Raw genomic sequence first — 7,945 nt, 5'->3', positions numbered from 1 at the left:
ATCTATATGACTGTTCCTGCATTATACATTTAACTTGCATAGTTTACAACACAAAAATAAATAAGATTTACTTTTATTTTTGTGTTTGTGATGCAGAAAACACTAATTTGCTCCACCACTAAATTTGCTCAGTTTAAATCCCACGACCCGTGTAATGTATGTTTAACCTGATAGCATACAGAATGTGACATGTTCAAAAATGTAAGTTGTCTTAATAAAACACTTTTTGCAGTAAGACTAATGCCCCCATTCTGGTGCGGGGGGAGGTCATAGCAGCTGCTTAGTTTGCTTAGCCTTTGGTCAGCTCTCCTCTGAAATATTAATTATTCAAAGTCTAGGCTAAAAAGTTTTCTAAATTTAAGGGATGAACCAGTATCTACATATAACAGATGGCAAAGCAGATAAATAACTTTTAAATTAGATCTTGAAGCATTTGTTATTTGCTGACTTTAATTTTAAAAAAAGTTCCAATTTCTTTAGTCAAATTAATTTCATAACCAATATAAAAGGCAAAAGTTTAAAAGATAGAAAGTAGAATTTTGGCCAAAACAACAGAACTCACAATAAGCCAACTATAAAAACTTTATTAGGTACACCTGTTGAATTTCTTGTTAGCAAAAAAGGTGAATCGGCCCATCACATACTTTCCATCCATCCATTTTCTGTTCACCCTTCTTCCCTAATGGGGTCAGGAGGGTTGCTGGTGTCTATCTCCAGCTACGTTCCGGGCAAGAGGCGGGGTCACCCTGGACAGGTCGCCGGTCTGTCCAGGGCAACACAGAGACATACAGGACACACAACCATTCACACACACTCACACCTAGGGAGAACTTAGAGAGACCAATTAACCTGACAGTCATGTTTTTGGACTGTGGGAGGAAGCCGGAGAACCCGGAGAGAACCCACGCATGCACAGGGAGAACATGCAAACTCCATGCAGAAAGACCCCGGGCCGGGAATCAAACCCAGGACCTTCTTGCTGCAAGGCAACAGCTCTACCAACTGCACCACTGTGCAGAGGTTCAAAAACACGAAGCCTAAAAAACCACAAATGTAGACTTAAAAATAGACTAAAATAGACTAAAATAAATAGACTCTAGACTAGACTCTGCTATAAATAGACTCTACTTAAAAATAGACTAAAGCATTTGAAGGTATTGGCAGTGAAACAAATGAGAAAATTTTGTTGCACAACAAAATATATCAATTGAAAACAGATAGAAAGAAAATATTTGAGCGGTTACAATGGGATTTTATGATTATTATTATTATTGGTGGTGTTGTTGCTATAGCATTCTAGTAATGTCCCATTAGGCCATATGCGTTTGACTTATCCCACTAAGTACTAAAACTCCTAGACCAGGAGAATTAGAGCTATTTTTGGTAACTTTCCACATATTGAACTGGTTTGTATTATTACACAACATTGATCACTTTTCAGATTTTTCTCTCTTCGGTTGTCTTCTCTTTCTTTTTTCACAGGACTCAGGTAACTCCTCCATAAACATGACTTATTCCTTATGAAATTCAAAGCAATTTTTCCACACCTGCACCAAGGTTGGAATGTTTAGTTATTAGTGGTACTTTTATGCTTCCTTTAGTAATCCAATTTGATTTGTGCCTGCTGCAGAGATTTATTTCATAGCAGACTCCCAGTGTAAGTCATGCTCTCTCATACTTACTATAAAGCACTCCATACTGAATTTTCCAGGAAGTCCCCTCGGTTTAACATAAAAATGTGCAATTAGCGGCCTCGGATTGTGGCTCAGTGTCTCCATCGTGAGGCTGTTAGCGCAAACTACACGTATCGTGTTCCTCTGCCACATGGTGGAAAACTAATTATTGTACCGACTCAGAAAAACTCACATAAAATTTGCTTCGCTTTCAAATTCATAGAAAATGACATTGGATGGCGAACGAAAGACAATACAGCTGAAAAGAAAAAATAATGCACAATAAAAAAAAACAACCTTTTGTTTACCTTTAGTAGAAGAGTGAAAACACACCCAGACAAAGATATCACACAGTCTTGAGCAAGTGTTCAATTTACAGAATCTTAACGCTGCAGAAAACATTAACTTACAAAAAAAACCCCAATAAACAACACTTATTTGACATGTAATTACTTAAGGCACTAAACCAGGGGTGTCAAAGTCAAATGGACGGAGGGCCAAATAAAAAATTTAGCTACAAGCCGAGGGCCGGACTGATCGAATGTTCTTTGAGATTTTTTTAAATGACGCATTTGGTCTAGTGCAGCGTAAATTTCCTGCGGACCGGGGGGGGGGTGCGCGCGTTGTGAGGATCGAACGGGGGGGGGTGCATCTCGCATTTTTTCAGACGGGGTGCCGGCTTGCTGCGGGCCGGTTCTAATAATAAATCAAGATCATCCCAGGGGCCGTAGAAAATCTTCTCGCGGGCCTTGACTCTGACATATGTGCACTAAACATTGCCTTTTTGGGGCAGTTGTAGGAACAAGAGTGTGTGAGAATAAAGAATCTTTTTAAACTAAATCTAATTTCACCCAAAGGCCTTTTGTAAAGTCTCAAATCAGAATAATGACAGTTTTACGTTTGTGAAGAAAGAAATATGCTCAAGGATTTTTGTTTTTTTTAAATAAGCAGCTTTTGCAGTAGAGAGTTGACACCAGAAAAAAAAAAAAAAAAAAAAAAACTACATCCACAAAGTTTGTTTCAATCAAAAACAGTGGTTAGAACAGCCTGATTTCACATTAAAGCGATGAGAGTTCTGGTACAATGGTCTACATTAGTAAAAGTGTGTCTGACAGTAAAATGCAGCTGACATATCTACAAGTTAAGTAATACGCTCTTCCAGCACAAATGACAACATGCCACGGTCATTTCCCCTGAAAGGCTGTGTGCCATTTCAGATATGGGCCACGACTGTTTGGGGAGGGAGTTGAGGGAGGGGGCTGTCGCACGCACGTCACTACAGATTCTGTGTTCCTGCTTGAATGCATCAGTTTTCATCTGCGTCTATGAATCCCGCGAAGACAGCAATCTCTGCCCTCGCGATCGATTCAGACGTTTTGGTGTCCGAGGGAAAATTCAGTTTGAAAATGTCTCTTACAGCATGTATCACCCCCACCGCTTACCCCCCGCTCCTTCAAACATATTTGTAGTATATGAAGTTTGTTTAGTTTTTCGTCAAATGCATTCTGTTGGGGCTTTGAATGTTAGATCTTGGCAAAAAGAAAAAAAAGTGTATAATTGTGAGGTGGAAGGAAATGGTTCAATTTTTTTTCTACCCCAAACACTTTTTGCAAGAAAGAATTAGCTTGCATTTTGCCGTGTACCTTTAAATTGCAGCAGACAGACTTGCGTTTCCATTGACCAGATGAATTGTGCAAATTGGAATTCAGCAATTGTGAAAAAAACCATGTTTTTCGATAAAACTTTTTGGCACTTGGACGAGGAGGTTTTTTTCAACAACAGGATGTTACCACTGGCAGAAACGACAAAGAAGACGACCAGAATGGTATAAGGATGATGGCACAGCAGTCTTTGGTTGTTGTTTTTTTTTTTTCAACTTATTGCGTGAACTAACTTATTCACCCGTGATCCTGATTGCATTTCTCACTTAATGGAACAAAACAATTACAGAATTGTAAATACTCCGCTAATTTAATTGACTGAATTCGTAATGGAAACGCAGATTTGCACACATGGGTGGATGAGAGAGGCTTGCAGAAGGTACAAAAGGTGATCCTGTCACAGCGGCACTGAGATTTACCATTATGTGCATGAAAAGTTTCTCATAACAGAATAATGCAAAGCGTTTAAATATTTGCATTTAGAGACAAACCTGGCTGCATGTAGACACATATTTAATACCAGACTGACATCTGAGAGAATATTCTGATGCTGACATTATTATAAAAAGATTTTTTTTGTATGTTTTTTTCCCCCCAGTTATTGAGGTGTGTGTGTGTGTATGGGGGCGTGCTTCCTTTACATTAGCTTATCTCCGCTCCCTTCAGGCGTTTCCGGGGATCAGATACTCACACTCAGCACGGCTGCTGAGAAGATGGCTTTGGTGGAATCTGCAGAGATGATGACGCTGGCAGCTGGAGAGTTGACGCACAGGCTCTTCATCTGTCTGTTATCAGCACTCATCTGTCGTGTTTTTTTTTCTTCTTTTTTTGCTTTGTACAACACTAAGCCATCAAAAGATATCATCTGCCAAGGTACATCATTTAGATCCAGTGGCAACACATCCGGCTGACAGGAAAGATTCCATCCATGCTACAAATCAGTGAGTATTAAATAGACGGCAAGTTTTAGTTTGTACTTTCACAGCGTTGACGTTCAGCGTTTTAGGACTGCAACATTATAGCCTACTGTAGCTAAGCATCCATTAAGACTTTTAAGTGGCAGGATGGGTTTCTGAGCATCCAATTAAACTAATGACGTTCTGGAGCCTAAAACATACAGTAGTCTGTCAACTGTGGTCTTAAAGAGCCAGGAACTCTTTATTTTATCCTAGAGCCCGGTGACAGAAATAATAACGAAGGGAAAGGGATGCTAAAATATAATAATAAAATCAAGGGGAAAATATATGTTGATATATTTGTAATGTTTGAGGTGATTTGCTGAATTTAAAGGAGCAGTATTAGGTTTTTTTTCCAAGCACATATAGTGCCATTTTATAACATAATCAGGTAACTATGTTAACTTCAGTTGTTATGAGAATGCTTTCTATATCAAATATGACCTAAAAGAAATGTTAACTCCTAATTTAGTGCCATGAAATTGGGCCTCTGTTTCTTTAAAAGCTCCTGCACTAAAAACTCAAAGGCGTCTCAAAGGCGGGGCTTGGTCCACCCAGGCGTTTCTCACACCTGAATGGTTGCCATGGGAGATTCAAGGGTCTCTCAAGCATGCGTGAAAGAATAAAGGCAGCAGTCCACGTGGGTTTTTGATGAGAACATGATCGAAAGCTCAGAAAAGTCAATTTTACACAATGCTACCCCCTTTAAGGGGGAGAGGCTGCTTTCTCACAGCACTAGTGAAAACTAGTGAAAAGCAACAGCAGCAATCACCCTTCTCTATCGGGCTCTACTCGCGGCTAGGTTATTTTAAAAATAAATGTGTGAAATCTTTGTTCGATCACAGGGTTCACACTTGTCAAGCAGTTTCCTCTATAGTGTCCTTCCTTTAAGCTGTTCGGCTCAGAACTCTGTAGCGTATGCCACTTCACATAAAACAAGTGTTCATAACCATATAGCACATTCATATAAAAGTGGAAGAAACAATTTTAGTTCCCTAAAAAACAATCAGTGGATTAGATGACTCTTCTACTGGCACATAAATATTCAAGATTTATGTGGTAACAATTTCCCATTTTGCTACACAGCACAGGTCTGGGATGGTTAAATTCACAGAGTTTAGGTGGTTTAAAAATATTTAGACGTGTAAGCTTTTTAACTTTCTGTAAGGTAGAGATACAGTCAATTTAATTAGGTTCAACTGAGCAGCAGCTGGCTGCAATATTGTGCTGCTAATGCTGTCAAACAAAATGCTAAAAACCTGATTGCCAGTCATGTTTTCCACAGTAAATAGCATACTGCTAACTTTCTTGTTAGCAGTAAAATATCAATTAAAGGATTCTAAAACCATCAAAACATGTGTGCCTGTATGGCAGGTTTAATTATGTTAAGATTAGCAAAATCTGGTTGCAACATTGTGCTAACATGCTAACACTATAAATGCTAACAGTCTGATTATTGGCCACATTTACAAGTGTACTTAGTAGGCTTACCAGTCCTGGACGGGTCAAAATGAAGTTAAAGCTAATTGAAACAATGCGCCAACTGGAAGCTAAGAAGCTAACATTAGCCAAGATTGTTTTGACTAAATTTCACTTAGTATGGGAAAAAGTTACATCGATGCCTCATGCCTGTAGCTTCATTTCATGTTGTTGATGTTGACAAAAAGTAAAAATAAATTTCAGGATGTTGAATGTCAGTTTCAGTGTAAAAAACAAAAAAGAAAAAAAAAGAAGTGACATTCAAATTGCTTACCATAATCTTAGGAATTTAAACAAACATCTGACTAAGTAGAAATCACTACGGTGGCGGCTAAATTTCTGCACACCGGACCAACAGAAAAAAACGAGTTAGGAAACAATAATTTTATGAGCATTAGTGGCCCGGGCTGAGGCTGATTGTTGCTATTAACTCCCCGTGGAGGTCACTCACGACGCAGCCTCACATCCCAGCAGCCATCTGTCCATTAAGGAAAGGCTCTGCCTGTCAGATTACATTTCCTGTTCTTGGTCATTTTACACCTCACACCTCGCCCCTTATCGCATTGCTCATTGCTACTTTGTGTCCTGGGGGAAATCAGCTGCCAGTTTGAGCGAGTTCTAGGCTTGTATTGATTGGATGTTTATTGGCTGCATGTTGTCATTCAGATTGGTTGTTTTTGTCCAGATTAGGCTTTAGCAGATATTGTGACCCAAAGGGACAGAGCTCAATCTTATACGCTGCCTCTCTCATGGGAGGAACCGGGGCAAGATATTGGAAAGCATTGCTTTCCTTTATACCCCCACAGGGAAACGAGTCCAAAATATACAGGACACACATTTCTCTTGTTTCACTGGCTTGTTTTTTGTTGTTGTTGTTGTTGTTTCTAGCTGTGCTGGGTTCATACTATTTGGGGTTGAGTTGAGTTGTAAAATTAAGATGTTTCTCCAGAAAATAACTAATGCACTTACAGGACTTATAGCCCTTGGGATTTCAAACCTACACCTACGCCAATCAGAACACGAGGTGACATAAACATGGAAGAGAATCCAGCCCACACAGAAGACAAAACAAACTACCATGGTGCACCAGAAAGTTCTGGTGAAAACATATTTTTATTGTTGTAGTTTTTTTTTTTTTCTCTGTTAATTATAGTCCAGAAACTATCACCATTGCTTCTTCCCAGTAACACTTTTTTTTTTTTTTTTTTTTTTTTTTTTTTTTTTTTTACGAAATATGTTGTCTTGACCAAAGTTTTAAAATATAACTTGTGTCTATATGTTTGGAAGCCCATTTCCAAACCATGAAAGGAGAAACTATGATGAGCCCAGCAGGAAGACATAATTTAGACTTTTAAAGGACATAATTATGAGTTTGAAAGTTTTAATTTTGAGATACCAGGTCATAATTTTGACTTTCATTTCATTTCAATTTTTAGGTATGAAGTCAAAAATATCAGCTCCAGTCGTATAATTCAACATTATAAATTGTTATTATAATATTCAATTTCATAATTATGAGATTTAAAGTCAGTTACCGGCACAAACTTTTCCAAGAAGTTTGTGGACTTCTTAGAAAGACATTGTGACTTATCATGACTTTGATTGTCTCTACACAATATGTGTATCTCAATATTGTGACTTTTGTTCTCGTAATTGTGACTTCCTGTCGGGCTTTAATTTTTTTCTGTCATGGCTACCATAGACGTGCAGATTTACGTTTTGATGTAATATATTTACAGACTATTTTGTTCAGTTACTCCAGTCGACGGTAGCTTTTTTTCTGTCATTCGGTATCCCCGGTTATTCATGTGATTTACCACCTAAACGTCATTTTAAATTGAAACTCTGGCCTTTTGAACAACAGCAACACAGTGGAAAATGAAATGCATTAAAGAACACGTGAATAACTCAATGTTCCTTTTACTCTGGCGCCTAAGGGACTCAGTTCAGCTTTACGGACACGTGCAAAGCGCTGCATGTGTTTGTGCTTCTTATCCTCCTCGTCGCAGGAGCTCATTTCCAGTTTATTTCTATTTTCCACATTAAGGAGGGATCAAGCGCCAGACGGACATTGTGAGCAAATGGTGTGTGAAAGGTGCAGAGTGGCGCGCAATATCCTCCAAGAGCAGAGGATTATTGCGCTTTCCGTCCCACGTCTGCTGACAGGACGCATCGT

Source organism: Gambusia affinis, linkage group LG21, assembly GCF_019740435.1.
Source record: "Gambusia affinis linkage group LG21, SWU_Gaff_1.0, whole genome shotgun sequence".
NCBI lineage: Eukaryota > Metazoa > Chordata > Actinopteri > Cyprinodontiformes > Poeciliidae > Gambusia > Gambusia affinis.
The sequence above is the reverse complement of the archived record's forward strand: the minus strand, read 5'-3'. Positions refer to the sequence as shown.